Source organism: Cyrtonyx montezumae, unplaced genomic scaffold (assembly GCF_038088225.1).
Source record: "Cyrtonyx montezumae isolate F1298 unplaced genomic scaffold, pur_monq_1.0 scaffold_3, whole genome shotgun sequence".
NCBI lineage: Eukaryota > Metazoa > Chordata > Aves > Galliformes > Odontophoridae > Cyrtonyx > Cyrtonyx montezumae.
In genome coordinates this window covers 63,050,154-63,070,222 of record NW_027072034.1, presented here as the reverse complement: position 1 = coordinate 63,070,222, position 20,069 = coordinate 63,050,154, and the positions used below count along the sequence as shown (strand labels likewise).

At 37.1% G+C, this 20,069-nt stretch overlaps 1 long non-coding RNA gene across 1 annotated transcript; it reads right to left on the bottom strand.

Moving 5' to 3' along the window:
- Positions 1–16,031: 16,031 nt before the first annotated feature.
- Positions 16,032–18,134, bottom strand: LOC136051687 (uncharacterized). The gene is made up of 3 exons (XR_010622484.1): positions 18,047–18,134; positions 17,196–17,312; positions 16,032–16,108 (listed from the first exon to the last, which is right to left on the bottom strand). It is a non-coding gene; the product is annotated as an uncharacterized LOC136051687 (long non-coding RNA).
- Positions 18,135–20,069: the final 1,935 nt, after the last annotated feature.

The following is a 20,069-nucleotide window of genomic DNA, read 5'->3' as shown; positions in this document are numbered from 1 at the left end:
AGTACAGGTTTAAGATTGACCTGCAGGAAAGAAGATCTGCAAATGGTAGATCTAGGTATCCTGGTGGACAACAGGTTATTCATGAGCAGGCACAGAATCCTGGAGCGCACTAAAAAGAACTTGGCCAGCAGGTCCAGGTAGGTTTTTCTCCCCCTCTTTTCTGCCCTGCTGAAGTAACATCTGAAGTACTGTGTCCAGTTCTGGGCTCCTCAGTCCAAGAAGGACAAAGAACTTCTAGAATGAGTCCAAAGAAGGACCATAATTGTGACAAAGAGCCTGCAACATCTCCCTTATGAGGAAAGTCTGACAGATCTGAAACTGTTAATCATCGAGAAGATGTCTGAGGATGAATCTTAGCAGCATTTAGAAATATCTAAGGGGTGAGAGTCAAATAATAAGGGCCAGGCCCTTTCCACCAGTGCCCAGTGACAGAAAAAAGGGAAATGGACAGAAACTGGAATACAGGAAGTTCCATACAAATATAAAGAAAAATTTCTTTGCTTTGATGGCAACAGAGCACTGTACCAAGCTGCCCAGAGAGGTGGCGAAATCTCCTCTGGAGATATTCAAAATCCAACTGGATGCTTTTTTGTGGAACCTACTGTAGGGAACCTGCTTTTGCAGTGGAGTTGGACCAGGTGAACTCCAGAGTACCCTTCTAATGCCCACAAGTCTGACTATGTGATATAAATGACTATGTTTTTTAAATGTCAAACTATATATTGCTGGGGGGTGCTATCCCCAAGAGTGACCAAATTGAGTATTATACTACTTATGCAACAATTTTTGCAATTTTATTTATTCTTGGACAGCGATTCTCCAAAGTATTAATGCTGGACCACTAACTCAGACTGTTTTATACATAGCAAGAATGAAGAAAATAATCCCACTTTCTCACTATGCATATCTTTCATTTTAAAATGCATGTTTCTCAATAGTTTTTCAACAATTCTGACCTCAAACACACTACTTTCTATAAGTTATGTAAGTATGATTTGTAATATTTGTAAATATATAGATATATACGCATACATAAGTGTACACAAAAATAGCCTGCTCCGTTATTCAAGCTAGGAACTGATTCTTGTGCAATACTAATAGGTTGTTTCTTCTTTACAATGGATAATTGAAGCCATATAAGATAAGTATGAAATTCACAGGAATTAAACTCTCTTTTAAACAAAGTCAGCCATTTCAAATGTTTTAAGAACAATGAACACTTTCTATCATAACTGAAAGATGTATCCTTCTGCAGCATATAGTCAGTAGACAATGGGAGTTTATTCATGGTAAAACTAAATTAAAAAAAAAAGACTATTTTTGTTAAATTTTGTATTTTTGAACTCAGACTGAAATCTGAATTGAAAATATTTTAGAGGTAAGTAATAGGAATATCTTTCAATAAGCACTTTCCTTCGAAAAATAAAAAAAAAAGAAAATAGCAACTACTGCTATTAATGGTAGTGAAACAATGTCGCATACCCAAAAAGATTTGAAAAAGCTTGTGTAAAGCTGCAAACAAACATCTGATCAGTTGTGTACCTACACACTCTGAAGCATTTAACCTTTTGCCTGTTATTATTTACATTATTTTCCCCCAACATGGGAAACAGCAAGATGCCTATAAAATTTCCCTCAGCAGCTCTGGAGTAATTCCCCCTTCATGTGATTTCTCTGTTATAATTGCCACGGAAAGTTCCACGAGGTCATGAAACTTCAGTAGTTTGTAGCATCCTCCAAATGCCAAAGAAAACAAGATTCTGTGGACCTGTAAAATAGTTACTCATTATCCACAACTTCTTTGCTTCTTGTGTCTTTCTTTTGACATTACTAGGATGACAGAAGATATTCTTTCAGCCCCAAATCACCTTCTTGTACCTGTCCCTGAAAGATTTATCAAGCCATCCATTACCATCAACTCATCCTGGGAAAAAAGAACTGACTCAGTTACTGTGATTAGGGCCATGAAACATCTGCAAAAATGTCACATTATTCCCATTTCATGTTCAGAATTACTACTGCTTAATTTTCTAACAAGAAATAGCAGGGAGTGTTTTTGAGTTGTTTTTTTAACCACTATTGCCCATTCTGTGGATACTGTATAAACTTCAAAATGAACAATGATGCAATAAAATAGGAAGTCCAATTCTTTCTATAGGAAGACCTACATATGAGAACTCTGTTCAGGCTAAATTCCCTTTTAAAAACACTATTAACTCTTCAAGATGAATCATAATTCCATTGAAAATTCCCCTAGGAAAAGGTAAATGTGAATAATTTCTCACCTTCCCTGTATGATCACTTCCTACTCTCCTATAAGAAGAATGCTACAGTTAACAGAAAATATTTTGCAAGGCTTTTCAAACTGTAAATTCTCTAATACTAATCACATTATTTCCCTTAGTTAAATTGTATTTATTTCTTTTTCCACAGTTTAGATGAGGCTGTAGAAATCTAGAAATATGGGATTGAATTCTATAAGAATTTTCAGAAATATATGTTCATACAGGAGAAAAACATATAAATGGTATATATGCAAACACACATTTTCTTGTTCACAGGCACTGAAAATATATCTGTTCTCTGTGGCTGCTTATAGAAATGTGACAGTATAAGAATACTGGACAAATTTGGGATCTGTTGGTGGGTACGTTCTTACAGGAAACCCAGCAACAAAAGGAGGCTCCAAAATTATTTTGGTCATCATTGTAGAGATTCACATTGTTCATTGTTCTGTGTTGGTAAAATGCAAGGGAAATGAATGAATGAATCAATGAATGAATTAATTAATTAATAAGAACCTGAACTTAAAAGTATAGAATGTAATTCTTCCTTTTTAAGGTATGCCACATTTGCAAAAGTTGAATGTAACAAATTATTACATTACAAAATTTTAGGCAAATTGAACAGGCTAAAAGGCAGCATACAAACACTATTGCAGTCAGATAAATGAAAAAGACTTCACAAAATAATACTTTGCCAGTTATTCTTTTGATCAGAAAACATGCTAGTTACTCTATGAAAAATCAGTAGTAATAATTTATTATTCTTTTACATCAAAAATTAAAGCTATTTTCTTCCTTCAAGAAGAAGTAAAGATTAGATTAGCCAAAGATACATTTCAAAAAATAATCTCCATAAACGAATTAAGAAAAAAATACAAATGTTACTGTTGCTCCATTATACTTGCCATTTTTTTTCTCCTCAATCACAACAGCTCTAACCTTTCATCATCTTTCAAAACATTGAAAGTGCACATACGCTTCTAAATGCTAACTAGATAAGCTAGCTGCTTGTCAGTGTGGTTATATCCAAGATATTTCCATCAGGAAAGGAGGCCAAGTCTAATCAGCACTTTGCTCTTGTGTTGTTCACCTTGAGGACCCTCTTAGCATGTGCAGTCAAAAGGAGGCTTGGAGGCAGAACAGTACTTCTGCCACATCTGTCTACCCATGGCCTCCTCACCTGCTTCCAGCAAATGCAAACAAAGGCTGTAGCCATTGTTTGAAAATCTTTACTACAGAACATACTGGAAATTTTGCATTTATATCTGATATTTCCATTATGAGAAAGAAAAGCCCTAGAGAAATAATTCTGGAAAAAAATAAATAAAATAGAACACATACTCTAAATAATAATAATAATACAATAAAAAAATACACATTTCCATGCCAAGTAATTACCATGCCAAAATGGGGAAAGAAAATCTATATATTTTGGGGGGTTTACATTTAACAGATCTTAATATGTATTCAAATATTAGATGGAAAAAAATGATGAAAATAGTGGTTTTTCCTCCCTTCATTACACCACTGTTTAAATGTGTTAAAATGTTTTCCTTTATGAAAAAATATTGTTTAGTAGGAGGTGCTGCAGGATTTTCCTATATACCTTGTTTTATTATAAGATACAGTAATCATTATTTGCTTTCTCATACATAAGTAGACTTTCACAACACTTCAGTGTAGTTTCATGACCTTATAGTGGCAATGTGCTTAAGCTGTTTGGAGCAGAACAGCAACACTATTTAATTTCAGCACTCATTCCATTTGAAACTCAATGTATTTGCATATATTGCACACATTTTCCATATTCATGGAAGAAATATTCTATTCTAATTTCATTTTTCTATAAAAATAGAAATATCCTGGCACTACTGAAGAGACTGACTTTTAAAGGATCATCTTCATAATATATAGGGACTTTCAATAATACTTTTAAAAAATAAATATATTTTTAATGTATGTTGGCTTTTTTTTTTTGCCTTTTCTTGTTGCATTTCAGGTCATGAGAACTGGCAAAATTATTCTATAAAGGTCATTGGCAGTTTTACACTTTTAATCACACTGACAATATTCCTGTTATTAGTAACATTTTATTTCAGCTGATGGAGACAAACCCCCAAAAGTCAATTTAAGGATGGAGCGAGTTTGTACATATACAGTTAGTTGCTTCAGAATGCTATCCATAATACCCTAATGAATTGCATGAAAATCACAGGTCTACATCTGAAAACTTATATTCCCTACAATGTTTATGTATTGTAGGAGAGAAATTTCATATATATGAGTGAAATTTCATATATATGAACGTTAGTCTCATTAAGAATATAATCTTAAAAGAAAATAAAAAAGATTTTCTTGTGAATACATGTTAAAAATAAATTCTCCTCCACAGGGAACTAAGAGTATTTTCTAATATTTCATTTTCATACACTAGTTTTACCTCCTTTTGTCTTTTTCTGTATTTAGTTCCTGTCAATAAAGATGTGTTATGGCAAATGTTAGAATATAATATTAAAGTTCCCCCTTACTATCTATTTGACTTTATCATAAAGTTGGCAAACTGCCAGAGGTTTTTTGTACATTTTTAAACCACCAAAATGGTTTTGATGGCAGATTATAGATATTTTATTAAACGAAAGAAAAAAAGCTCAAGGCATAATGGCACCTACTGATATACTTACAAATCTGCCGACAGTGTAGAGTTACACATTAATGTTGTTATAAAACAAACAAACTCCACAGGTTGTGTAATTACCTTAGTGTAAAAGTTAAAAAAATTAAGAAAAAATAAGGAATACTGGCAAATTATCTGCCACACTAGAGATGACAATTTATTCAAGGCAAAAACAAAACAAAATAAAATGAGATACCAACACCTGTTTGGGCAGTCTTATGCAGAGCTTTGTCACAGTCAAAGACATTATTCTTCATAATTGCATGGAATTATGTTCCAGTTTGTGTCCATTGCCCCTTTGCCTGTTGCTGGAGAGTAGATGGGGAGAAAAGCCTCCTTCAGCCTGCTAGCCACACTCTTTAAAACGCTTCAGGATACTTTTGGCCTTCTGGGCTACAAGGCCACACAACTGGCTCATGGTCAACGTGTCATCAACAAGGGTAACTATGTCCTTCTCTGCAGAGATCTTTTTCAGCAGGTCTGCCCCTAAGCTGTGCTGCTGTATGCAGTTGTTCCTCCTCAGATATGACTCTACACTTGCCTTAGTTAAACATCTAAGATTTCTCAATGCCCAGCTCTCCAGCCTGCCTAGGTCTCGTGGAATGGCAGCACAGCCATTTGGTGTGTCAGCTACTCCTCCTAGCTTTTTACAGTCAACAAGTTTGCTGAGAGTATGCTCCATCCCTTGATCCAGGTCACTGAAAAAATATTGATCAAGACTGGACCCAGCATGAGCCCCTGGGGAACATTGCTGTCTACAGGCCCCCAGTTAGATTCTGTGCCATGAATTACAACACTGAGCTCTATCAATCAGGCATTTCTCAACCCACTATGCTGTCAGCTCATATTTTCCACCTTTCCTAAGCTTACATACTAGCATGTTATGGGAAACAATGTCTAAAGACTTTCTGAGTTCAAGGAACCCAGCATCCACCACTCTTCCCACATTTACTCAGCTGGTCACATAACACCATAGAAGACTACCAAGATTTTTAACATAATTCTATGACATCTCTTACTAGAGACAAATATCCCTCACTACACAATCACTCCTAATTCTTGTCTATATGGGATCTGTTAGGTAACTTCCTGAACCAATGGCTGAGCACCTGGTGAAGAGGCATAGCCAGCCCTGGGAGCACAGGTGGAAGAAATTCATCTGTGTGACGGGAAGGGGGTAGAGCCTGGGTCCACCCCTCCCTAACCTCATTTGAAAGCTGGCAGCCACAAGGGAAACATCTTTAGTTGGAGATCATTTCCTTTGGAGTGTTTGGTGAATCCTGATTCTGGAGATCCTTTCTTTAATAGCAGATTGTAATGTCTATCTCTCTGGGGTGATCCAAAACTCTTTTGAAATAAGCACTATTTGTTGTCATTTATCATTATAATGTCTTCATTTTTTCCCAGTTACATACATCTGTAAACAACTAATTTTCAAGAGTGAAGCATAGGAGGAGTAAAACTTCATCAAAAATCTCTGACAAATGACTCGAGAGCTCATTAAAATTGTAGCCACTTTCCAATTCCATAGAATAAGGCTGATTTGAAAAAAAATGATCAAATATCTGATTAGTTTTATGTTTTTGTTGTTCTTTTTCTTTAATAAATATTTAATAAATAATTAATAAAAATAAGCTTTATTACGTATATACACTAACTATACTACATATTTCTTTTTCAGCCTGAGACAATTCCTCTCTGCTCAGTGTGGTCCAGGCAAGCTGAAAGATTGGGCACCTATAGTCTAACCCATGGTATACCTCCAAGTAAGCTCTCGAAGAGGTGAGAATTATCTTTGCTGTGTAAATGACCCAGTTAAAGGAAAAGATTATATTCTGGACTTTATAATTCTATTTCTGTAAAGGTCTTGATATGCAAGCAAACAGCTTTGCAAGACTGGAATTGTGACATGACAATGGATTTCTCATTACGGTGCTTGTTTACCACTTGGCTTTCCTAAATCTGTCCTGTTTTGCACAGTTCATTTAATAGAATTAAAGGGCCATCATTTGTACTTCACATGATATAATGATGGTTGTAGAACACTGCTGTTATGCCTGTTAGAGGTTCATTTAAGCCATAGTCAATGGCTTAAACATCTTAAGAAAAGGAAGTAAGAGCTACCTTATTTCACCTTGAATAGCAACATTTTATTTCAAGTATTTAAACTATCATCCTTATTCAGCATGTTACCCCTCCTCCCAGCTTTTCCCCCAGAAATGTAAACTTTAGTTAGACACAATCTATAACCCAAATTGCTATTTATATTTTTACACTCTTCTAGACATATATTTGTGTACATATATCCATTTATAATGTATCATTTTAAAGAGTAGAGATCTTCCTGATTCCAAGGAGTGCGGCCACAAATCAGCAGGCTGTCTGAGAACATATGGGTGTGATGATAAAAAAATGGCTGTCAGGCACAGAGAAGAACGAAGTCTAACAAAATGACAAACAAAATAACAGCATCTTGCCATACAGCGCTGGCACCCAGACATAAAATAGTTACCAAAGTAAAATGGTGGCTGCATATATACAAGAGGTTCAGCCTTCAGCTTCAGCCAATCACAACAGAGCATGTAACCAGAAGAGGGAAAGGGAATAGCATCCAGGGCAATGGCTCCTGAGTCTGCGGGAATCGTGTAGGATTTATGCTGGAAGCTGTGGGGTGAACACCTGTCACTTCTTTCCTTGTGGATGGGAGGTGTATGTCTAACCAGCACAGCAGAACAGAGGAATCTGCCTGCACCGGGAGAGTTGTGCTTAGTGCCTGGGAAGGATAAAGACTACTTACATTCAGGTGTCCCTCAGAGACTGCAAAGAATCAAAAGTTCTTGAGATGTCAGGTAGCTGAATCACAGAGGTTATCTAAAGTTAACAATGCCTAAGCCCTCTGAAGAACAAAAAAATCTATGTATAAAAACTGAAAATAAATGAGGCATTGCCCTGTTAATTTACCATTTGTATCAGAGACCTTGGAGTCTCACTGATACTTCCAATTGTCAGAAAGGGGAAGTTAGCCTTGTGACACTGGTCTATGTGGAAGTGAGAGCCAATTATTTTCCTTTACCACAAGGAAAAATGACCAAACACTGATCTCCCACTTAGAATAATATGAATTATTATGAAGTTTGGCTCTGCACAGAGTTCTCTAGAGTGCATTCATATCACTTACCTAGACATATTTCATCTCTTATTAATACTATTAGTTTTCATGAAAACATAAATATATTAATCAAAAGGCAAGTTTGAGCAGCACTGCTACTCCTGAGCAGCACATTAGTATTATTATTATTACACAGTCTTAGTATTTACAGTAAGCAGTAAAATATCCTAAAATCTTCAAATAATCAAAAAAATCTCAATCCCATATCTACAAGTTTTCTAAGTATTTTAAACTTTATTGGTGCTTCAGCCAAATGTCAAAGCCCTTTATCTGCTGTACAAAAGGCCTAAATGCATATTTAAATCAAATTTCAAGACATAATATTTTATCCTAAAGTTCTAGTGTACCTAGAAAATCAAGGATAATATTCTCCCAAGGCAAAATGACAGAAGTACAGGATTTTGGAGTACCTTTTTGCTTACAGATGTATAAACAGACAAACTAAGTCAGGCAAGTGCTCATCCTTTAGGACAGCTGCCTGGGACACAGAACAACCACAGCCTTGGGGGCCAGATGAGAACTGTGCAAGCTTAGAGTAAAACCGGAACTGGTTGGATAGATGCATTCAAACAGTTACAGTTAACAGCTCATAATCAAATGGAAGCCAGCAGCATGTGGCAGTAATTAGTGCTGCCATCATCTAAAGATTATATAGCTCAAGAGTCTAGGATATTACTAATTTTTTTAACTACTTCTATCTGATCCTAGTCAAGCACTTTCATGTTCAGATACTCCAAAATTATTTTATCACACACTTTACCTCTGCTTTCCCTCAACTCTTGTTTTCAGCGTAGACAATATGAATGTTTTTTCTTTTTGATCTGGGGGCCAAATCATTTGCATGACTGATCCTCACAACAGCAATTTACTGTTTTATATTAAATTAGGAAAACATGCAAAATAATAAAATCTATTGCTGTACTTTTTCGTAAATGTGTTCAACTTACTGCAGTAAAATAGCAGTTTCAACACAAAAAAAACCTAGTCCACAAATTGCAGTTCAAATTCTTAAGAACATTATTTCTTTGTATTCAAATTTATGGTGAAATTGACTCTGAAATTGTCATGGTTTTATGATTTTTGGTATTGATATTCCACATCATAACATCATGTAGTGCATTTGGAGTTAAAGAGTTAATGCTCCAGCTCCGTGGATCATTGATAGTTCCAGGTATACCTGTCTCAGAAGAGAAGAAGAACTCCATTCCCCAGAGGACTTTGCGATGCTTTGCGTTCTTACGTGTTTACGCTCAGAGGGAAAGATAAAAACTGTCTGCGGTCACGGGACACGCTCTTTCCTTTGGGATGGACTCAGCAGTGGGTGCTCGCTGCCGTCCGCCTTCAGCGTTAGCGTAAGGCCTTCGGTTTATCGGACACTCTCTCTTGCTCATTTTATTTGATTTATTAGCTTTAATTCCAATTATATTGTATTATATTGTGTTATTTTGCTTTCTGATATCTATTTAGTAAATTAGCTTTCCTCCTCAGATCGTTGCCGCTGTTTTGTTCCTAGGCCCATCTCCCTTTTCCCTTTTCCCTTTCTCCCTTCCCCTTTCCTGGGGCGTGGGTCCGTGGGTCCCCCGCACCAATCGTCACGGAACCGGGCCGAACCTGCCCGTAAACCGTTGACAGAAATACAGGAACAATTAACATCATTGTTAAAATGAACATAGATGAGGACCTCAAATATGCCAACATCATATAGTAAAACTGTTTACTTCACATACACTTTTTGCTATAAATAGAGTTCTTTCACTAGAGTGCCCTGTTCCAATAGTTTCCAACACAAGCAAGAGATTTTTCTAAGCTTGTACATTCAGGACAGCCTTCAAGGTCATAGGTATAATCACTGCAAAAAAAATCTGTTTAACATAACTTCTAGAGATGTGGGATTCTTCTGCTGCTCCTATGTGGGAAAAAATGCCAGGAACATGAAATTAATATTAGTGTTTAGCAGGTTCTGCTGCAATAGCATAGGAGAACATTCCCACAGTCTGAGGCTGTGAATTTCTTTGTTGCTATTTCCTCACTAAGAGCCAACCTACCACCACAAAAATGTGCAATTCTTCTTATCTCTCTTTCACCTGCCCAGAACAAAATAACAAAATTCAGACTTCAAATGAGTGCCAAACATGAACATGCTGTTAACTCTCTGAATTCATCTTGACAACTGTGAAAGCTAAACAAACTTTTGCTAATACTTTGTCATTATCACATAAAGCTTGATTTTACAACTGGAAGCTGGGATTTATTTTTTGAAATGAAACTTTTACATTAAAATCTTTCGCAGATAAGCCCTAATTGACATTTAATTAATGATTCTGATAATTGATGAAGCAGCTGATGAGCTCTGAAATTATCAGCTTCAGAACTGACATTCTTCTTCAGTATCTATGTGAGGGATTAAAAAAAGAACTCATGGGAAGAAATGCTCCCACTCTAACTATTTATAGGCTATCACAACCCAAACACAAGAAGATTGTGATAAGTGAGCTTTCTAAAAAATGTACTTTGAAGAGATAAAGGTACTATAGACTTTAAGCTTGAATTCAAAGAATGAAAAATTCCCAATACTGAATGAAACTATAGATACTCAGCAGCACTCATGTTGGAAAAAAAAAAAGAAAAAATGGAAATAAAAGTTATGCTAAAAATGTGTGATCTTTGAAGAAAAGACATTGCTCTATAAATGAATATAACACTGAATTGTTATGACACACAGGATGTTGTAATATATAAGAAGCCAAAAAGATAAAGTGAAGCAGTTGTTGAAGAGCAAGGTTTGTTAGGAAAAACATCACAAATATATGATCAGAGTTCTCAGTACAGATCTGTTTATTCTTGAACAATAAAACTAGAAGTTTCTTAAGAGTACTTAGAATAAGGGAGTTACAAGTTAATGCGTTTCCAGGTACAACTAATTCAAATCTGTTAGCGTACATTGGATTGCAGGCAGTCATCCTATAAAAACACCTTGAACACCATGTACAAACTCCTAGCTCTTGGAAAAGAATGTATTTATTTATTTATTTGAATAAAGAAGTTCAGATCAAATAATTGGATGTACATGCAAAATACAGATTTATAGATTTCTTCAAGGAACAAATGCTTCTCCCATCTGAAAATTATACTCATTGACACATACTAATGAATGTAGAAATATTAACAGAAAGCAGTCTGTCTCAACACATTCTTTGTTTACCACATACTCTGAGAGGTAAATGTGGAAAGATTCCATAGGGCCTTACAAGACACATGGCTAGTGCCATTACAGGCAAGAAGCATCCAAGGAAAGGAACTTTGTAACTTACTTGCTACTCATCACAAAATCTTATCAAACACATGCTTTATTACACAGTACATTAGCTTAATTTGTATAATATAACTGAAAAGCTTTGAGCAATTATACAGAAGAGTGAAAGTAAATATTTTTTTGTCCTTACGTTCAATTTCATCTCATTCTATAATATCCATCTATCCTCCATTTCAAAATGGCATAGTCCTGGTACTATATTCTGTTAAAATTGGTTACAGAAAATGCACACATTCAAAGAATTTGAAAGGAAACAAATTACTAAAGAGCTTTTGCTTATGTTGTAACACACTTTGTTATGAGAGGTATGATTTTAGGAGCATCCTTCAGAGCTATGCATAATTTTCAACAGTTTCAGATAAATGGAATAGAATGGGGAAAATTTTTTGAAGATACAATAAAATATTTGCAGTAGTCGTTGTGACCTATGTTTTAAGTCCAATAATGGAAAAGCAGCTTTTTTCGAGGTTTTTTTTTCAGAGCTTTATGATAAGTATAAATTAAAAATAACATCGAGACTGATAAATAAATAAATAAATAAAGACAAAAGACGGTGGAAATGTGATTTTATCTCCCATGATTTCCACTGCAAATATTTTGTATTTCTTGGGAAATCTAGAGAAAGATAGAGGGGAGTATATTCGTGGTTTTGAGGATAAGCATTAAATTAACGCAACTTGGAGTTAGAATTAAAGTTGGCAGTATGTTTAGGGTACCAGTTTGTAAATCATGTTGTGACATAACATTTCTTGAATAAAAAGCAAGGCTGGAGGAGGCAAAATACAGTGTTTTTTGTTTGTTTGTTTGTTTAGAAATGGACAGACACACACAAATACACACACAAAAACAAACAACAGCAACAAACACTATAAATTTACCCCTGACAAAAACAACTACTTATCCCATAAGCTGAGATTGTATCCTTTAGAAAAGGGTATCACTTTTGTGAAACACCACTGTCCTTAGGCAGTATGAGGATTAATTTATTGTTGAATATTTAATTGCTACTATAACAGACAAAACTGACATTGAAAACACAGATTGAAGGCTTGAAGATAACATTTATTGTGCAGCTAAAAGCCGTGGTTCTTCAAACAGATAACTTCAACTGTAACAACAGAATTTGATTTTAAGTTAAAGTTGTGAAAAACTATTCCAGTTTTTTTTAGGAATTAGAAAGCTAAATTGAATAAACAGATTTATAACTTGTAAGGACTGCAAGAACACTGAAATATACCATGATTTCATTCATTTATGCATAAAAGAGTGCTTTAAAGTAGCTTTACACACTGTCTATTTGAATAAAGAATTTTGGCTGGATAATTCTTTAACAAGGTTATTTATGAGGATGTTACTGAAGAGGTAACTAGGCTGTAACTATGTTACAGCCAGTACATTTTGAAACAAAATTAATCTGGAAGAGGCGGATTTTTAACCACTGACTTACAAAAGCACGTTAAAAACTCCACAAGGCTTTTTTCTTCTCTTTGCGTTTACTGATGGTCATAATTTATAACTATGGTGTTACTATAGCAGTTACTATGATTCAGTGTTCAAAAAATCAATTTAGAAATTAACTATATTGTTTTGAATTTCATGTATGGATTTCTAAAATGTAAATATATCTTGCAATACCAACTGCTGATTCCTCAGTACTGCTCCAAGGGATAGAATATTTGTACACCAAACATTTGAAATGTGAATACAAACATGTTGTACACATATCTACAATGTATATTACAATACATATCTACAATGTAGAAAAATCATACTGATATTAATACCTTTAAGTTTCCCTCTTCAAAATCAATCGACATTTCACAGGCATGCTAGATTCCCAGACTGAATCACATTTCCACTGACAAAAAAAAAGAAAAACCATATGAATGAAGATATTGATCACATTTGCACTGATAAAAGCATACAGACTGCATTCTTTTTTTTTTTTTTTTTTTTCACAGCTGAAAAAGGGAATTGATTAAATGGAAATATGTTTGTCTTGGAGTCATTAGAAGGTAGTGAAGTTTCCAAAGAATTAGAAAAAATGTGTGTATTTAATATCAAATTCACTAAATCATAAGTGCAATCTTTTTACTATGATTGAATGCATCAGATGAATTCAAATAAAATATCAGTTCTGGCTTCTTGGATTACAATATAGGAAAATGATCATAGTATAACATAAAATAATCAAACACTTTATCTCAATAAAATTATACATCCTTTTCCCAACTCATATCCACAGTCACAGTACAGCATGAACATAGAGTCCAATCTAAGTTTAAACTGTAAGAACCATGCTGTGTGCATATCTAATTAAAACTTTAAACATAGCTACTCTATGATCTGCAAAGCAATTTTAATCAGTGAAATGTTCTAATTAGAAGAAATGCTTTTATAAATGAGGATTTATTTGCAATGTACTTCAGCTCTCCATTGGTTAATACATTCCTGTTAAAACAGAATCAAACGCATAGTTAGGATATTTGGATTATATGACAAACAGAGGCAAGGTCAGAACCATAGTGATGCTTGCAAAATATCCTCATCTGTAGTTAGGGAAACTGGAAATCATTTTTATAAATATTTGGTGAAATTTTATGTTTGTTCTGGTTATTCCAGGGTATTATCCTCTAATTAAAATGTAAATCATGTTCAATAAAAAGAATGAAAAAAATCATTCAGGTTTAAGCATTTTATATGCTTTTTCATGAATACTCCATATCTATGTATATATTATGAAAAGTATCATTGAACTCTTCAGATGTTACATTACCCAATTTGTTTTTATGTTTGTGCTGATATACAGATAATTTCTCCCACTGTAATTTATTTATTTATTTATTTATTTACTTGCCTCATCAAAGAGGTAAGTAGGGTAATAACAACAATGGAGTAAATTTTGTAGAGATACCTGGCATGGTGTCACTATTATCAGCATAAGAGGACAGAGCAACAAATTTGTATTCTTTACTTTCTTTCTATGTTCTAATGCTTACGCTATTGCCAGTTTTCTAGTAGGTTTCCCAAAGCTTAGTGATTGTCTGAGAAGTACAGTTTTACTGACATTGCTAAGAAATGGATAGTTGAAGACCAATTTTATCCGTGTTTATTCTGATTGCAGCATTTGGAATCTTATTCATTTAGAGGCTTAACTGTTGTGCTTCAACACAGCTGAAAAAAAAATTGTATCCCTTTGAAGTTTTCTCACCAAGAAGCAAACCTTGTTGGGAGGATGTGTCAAACTGCCTGAGGGTAGGGAGGCCCTTCAGAGGGATTTGGATAGGCTGAACAGCTGGGCTGAGCTCAATGGGATGAGGTTCAATAAGACCAAGTGCCGGGTCCTGCACTTTGGCCACAATAACCCCATGCAATGCTATAGGCTTGGGGCAGAATGGCTTGAAGAATGTAGAGAGGAAAAGGACCTGGGGGTGTTGGTTGATGCTCGGCTCAACATGAGCCGGCAGTGTGCCCAGGTGGCCAAGAAGGCCAACAGCATCCTGGCCTGTATTAGAAATAGTGTAGCCAGCAGGAGCAGGGAGGTGATCATCCCCCTGTACTCAGCTCTGGTACGGCCGCACCTCGAGTACTGTGTTCAGTTTTGGGCCCCTCACTACAAGAAGGACGTTGAGGCCCTGGAGCGTGTTCAGAGAAGGGCAACAAAACTGGTGAGGGGTCTGGAGCACAAGTCTGATGAGGAGCGGCTGAGGGAGCTGGGATTGTTTAGTCTGGAGAAGAGGAGGCTCAGAGGAGACCTTATTGCACTCTACCACTTCCTGAAGGGGGGTTGTGGTGAGGAGGGGGTGGGCCTCTTCTCCCTGATAAATAACGACAGGACGAGAGGGAATGGCCACAAGTTACGCCGGGGAAGATTTAGATTAGACCTGAGGAAGCATTTCTTTTCTGAAAGAGTGGTCAGGCACTGGAATGGCCTGCCTAGGGAGGTGGTTGAGGCACCATCCCTAGCGCTGTTCAAGAAGCGTTTAGATGAGGTGCTAAAGGATTTAATTTAGTAGTTGGGTAGAGATAGTGATAGGAGGATGGTTGGACTAGATGATCTTATAGGTCCTTTCCAACCTTATGAACTTATGAACTTATAAGCAAGTTAGGAAAGCATCAGCTGATTGAGCAGTCCCCACACTGGTGAAACAAAAATGCCAACATGTTGCAGCATCTGAGGCATGGACTCAGATGTGGATGATCCAAATAGTTTATTACAGGTTCTAACATCCCTTACATATATTCGCAAGTTTTCTCTTTTAACTTTCCCACCTGCCTTTACATGTCAACAAAGTACTCCAAACACTCCTTAACCGTGTATACAGGTGCTTATCCAACCAGGGTCATGAGTCGTTCCAGATCACAGGTGCTTCCTTCAATTGGGGTCTGCCATCGCACAGCTTTCTTCAACTTGTTTTCCTTTTCTTCTGGAGTGTCCTTAGTTCTCAGCCTTCCTTTCTCATTCTGTTTATCCTGCTCCGCAGCTTCTACTCTGAATAATCTTTCTTGTATTCCCAAAACAGGTGAACAGAGAAAATTATTTATGATCATGACTATTGATCAGAAGAATGCTGCTATGAAGAATTATGCACTCTTTAGAGGCCTAACCAGCATATTTGTTATTCTTAAGTTAGGGTCCCATTGGTAGATAAAATACTTCTATTAATCTACAAGAAGTGAGCTGTTTTGAATACTTGTGTTTCAGGAATATAAGTTTAACAATATTCTTCTGTTTTGTTTAGACAACTGTAGCAATTTATCTTCACGCATGATCAGTTAGGCTTGCATTCTAATTGAAATAGAAAGGTATTGCACAGATAATCTTGAATCAGAAATTCACAATATATATTACAGAAGTGCAGAATCACAAAACTGCAAGGGTTGGAAGGGACCTCAAGACATCACTGAGTCCAACCCCACTGCTAAAGCAGGTACCCTACAATAGGTCGCACAGGCAGGCATGCAGACAATACTTGAATATCTCCAGAGATGGAGGCTCCACAACCTCTCTGGGCAACCTGTTCCAGTGCTCCATCACCCTTACTGTAAATAAGTTCTTCTACATGTTACTATAGAACATCTTATGTTCAAGTTTTAGGCCATTTCTTCTTGTCCTGTCACTGGACACCACTGAGAAGAACCTCACCTCATCCATTTTCCTCCCAGGCTCTGAATTATTATCTTTTTAAAGTATTATTTAAAATTCACATGCTGTCAGCTTTTAAAGCATGACAGCATTTCCTTTCCTGAATTTATTGTATTTGTACTTTTATTTCTGATTCCTAGTAGATACTCCTATATTACTAATTTTCTTCTCAGCACTGTAGATAAAATAAGATCATATATTTCAAGTTCTAAGACATTCTAGTTTCAGCAACTAGCATCTATTAATTTTGCTCAGTTCTTTACATCTCTGTTAAAAAGGCAAAATAGAGAATGCTTCAGTAATCTTAAAGTATTTTCATCATGACATCTATTTAGATATGGAATTTGTTTCCGTGGATACTAAGAAGAATAATGTTAGATTATTCAGCCCTAAGTTGACTATGTAGCTTACATCATGCTTTAAAGCACTGTTAGAAGAAAATTTTGTTTGCTTAATGAAAATAACAAATGTTTAGATTTTGTATGCCTCGACATCACTGAATTCAGCATAACTTCCAGAGGAAACGTGTATCAAATAAGTGACGAAATAGTGTTCAGAAGTCTGCATGTCATGTGCTCATGATCATCTAACTTGTTTTCCACCAGTACCTCCAGGTCCTTTACAGAGCTAGTTCCCAGCCTCCAGCCTGTATTATAGCAGTCTTCCTTTCTCCAAACATTCTGGCCTGGTGAAGGATCACTGAGGGCTGGCTTTGGCAGTGATGACTGAAGGAAAGAAGGCATTCAGTATCTTTGCTTTCTCTGCATTTTATGTTCCTAGGGCCCCTACTTCATTCAGTAGAGGGCTTAAGTTTTATTTTTTGTTTGAAGATGCCCTTCTTGTTTTCATTAACATTCCCAACAAGATTTAAGTCTAAGTGGGCCTAGGCACTCCTCCTTCATTTCTGCATACTCTGACAATGTCCCTAAGTTTTTCCAAGTGGTCCCTGCTTTCACAGTCTGTGCACTTCCTGCTTATGTTATGTCTTGAGTTCCTCGTCAACAGTTGAAGGGCCGGTTTGTCCTGGTTGCATGACGAATGGGGCAGGGAAACCCACAGACCCACACCCTGGGAAAGAGGAAGAGGGGAAAAGGGCAGGGAGATGGGCCTGAAAACAAAACAGTGAAAATGATCTGAGGAAGAGTGCTAATTTACTAAAATAAGATATTGGAATGCAAAATAACACAACATAATAGAATATGACTGGAACTGAATCTAATAAATCAAATAAAATGAGAGAGTATTCAAAAATAGAAGACCTTATTCTAATACTGAATGTGGGACAGCTAGGGAGAACACATGTTGCTGGGATGATCCAAAAAGGAAAAAAGTGGGATCTCATGACTTGCCAACAGTTTTATCTTTCCCCCTGAACAGAAAACAGAAAAACACAAAGTAACACGAAGTCCTCTGGGGTACATATTTATTGAGGCTGGAGGAAGTGATTCTTTATATTAACCTGATGTCTTGGATCCATCTTGTTCCTCAGGACCACTACCATGGAATTTTTCCAAGAATATTCCTGAAGAGGCCAAAATTAGCTTTCCTGCCATCCCGTCCCTAGCGCTGTTCAAGAAGTGTTTAGAAGAGGTGCTAAGGGATTTGATTTAGTAGTTGGGTAGGGATAGTGATAGGAGGATGGTTGGACTAGATGATCTTATAGGTCCTTTCCAACCTTATGAACTTATGAACTTATCCAGGGTTGCAGTATTACTTATTGCCCAGATTCCTCTTGCTGGATACTGAACTCCACTATTGTGGTCACTGTAGACTAGATAGCCCATAATCTTCACATCCCCAACCAGTCTGTCTTTGTTAGTAGAAGATCCAGTGGCACACTTTTCCTTGTTGTCTCCTTATAAGAGACAGAGAAGCTAAAGGTTTAATGTCCCTAATACTCAGTGGAAGATTAAAAGATCACCACAGTAATGAGATAAGGAATGGTTGAAGGAGGGGGGCTTGTGAGGACATGACATGTCTTTTCCAGATTTATTTCTCATGTATTGTGATAGTATGTAGACCTACTGAATTAAAACAGGAGAATTCGATGGGGGAAGGAAAGATCTTGCAAACTACACCTGTGTGCCGAAGAGGGTCGAGTAGCAGTCATTTGGGCAGGCAGAAGAATCTCCAATTCACTTCCAAAATAGTCTAAATATCAAAAATGTGCTTGTGCAGGGGTAGGGCCATGTCTCAACCATAATGTTAGAGGGGACATCACTACTAGGAGACCCCAGACTCATTTGCAGCTAGTGTCTAAGCTCCTCCTTTATTGGGGGTGGATAGATAGAGGGAGGAAAACACAAGCACATAACACCAGTTTGGCTATGCACTGACGACCTGAAGAAGAACCCTGAATGCAGCAATATAGCTGAATCCACAGAAGGTGATACGTCTATATTTTTTTATTATTATTTTTCTTTCTTCTTCTCTCTCTTTCTCTCAAGTTATGTTTCAATGTAACCGAAGGTATATAATCATAGCTCTCACAATATTGACAGTAGTGTTTAGATATATAAACCTGAGTACTGTAGTAGTGTACTAATAAACATTTAACTGATAATTTCTTGTCATTTTACCTTAAATTGCCCCAGGGGAGTCTCGTACCTTGCTACCTCTGTACATTACACAGAGTAGCTCAGAGTCAGGTCATAACACTCCTCCATCACCAGTTTTAATCAGTGCTTTCCAAGAACGTCCTGAATTTTTGTACTTTGTTCTGTCTCAGCATTCTTCTGTAACCTCTAGAAGAATCCAAAAAGTTAGAATTACACTGAGAAAATGTGTAAAGGAAGTAGTTTGCTAAAACGAATCAGGAAGAATGAGCTACAGAAAAAAAAAAAAAAAAAAAGTTACACAGGAAATCTTGAAGTTTCATTTGAAAGCCTTTCTCTTTAAATCTAGTTTCTCCCTCTCCTCTCCTCTCCTCTCCTCTCCTCTCCTCTCCTCTCCTCTCCTCTCCTCTCTCCTCTCCTCTCCTCTCCTCTCCTCTCCTCTCCTCTCCTCTCCTCTCCTCTCCTCTCCTCTCCTCTCCTCTCCTCTCCTCTCCTCTCCTCTCCTCTCCTCTCCTCCTCCTCTCCTCTCCTCTCCTCTCCTCTCCTCTCCTCTCCTCTCCTCTCCTCTCCTCTCCTCTCCTCTCCTCTCCTCTCCTCTCCTCTCCTCTCCTCTCCTCTCCTCTCCTCTCCTCTCCTCTCCTCTCCTCTCCTCTCCTCTCCTCTCCTCTCCTCTCTCCTCTCCTCCCCTCTCCTCCCCTCTCCTCCCCTCCCCTCCCCTCTCCTCCCCTCTCCTCCCCTCCCCTCTCCTCTCCTCCCCTCCCCTCCCCTCTCCTCTCTCCCCTCCCCTCCCCTCCCCTCCCCTCCCCTCCCCTCCCCTCCCCTCCCCTCCCCTCCCCTCCCCTCCCCTCCCCTCCCTCCCCTCCCCTCCCCTCCCCTCCCCTCCCCTCCTCTCCCCTCCACTCTCCTCTCCTCTCCTCTCCTACTGAT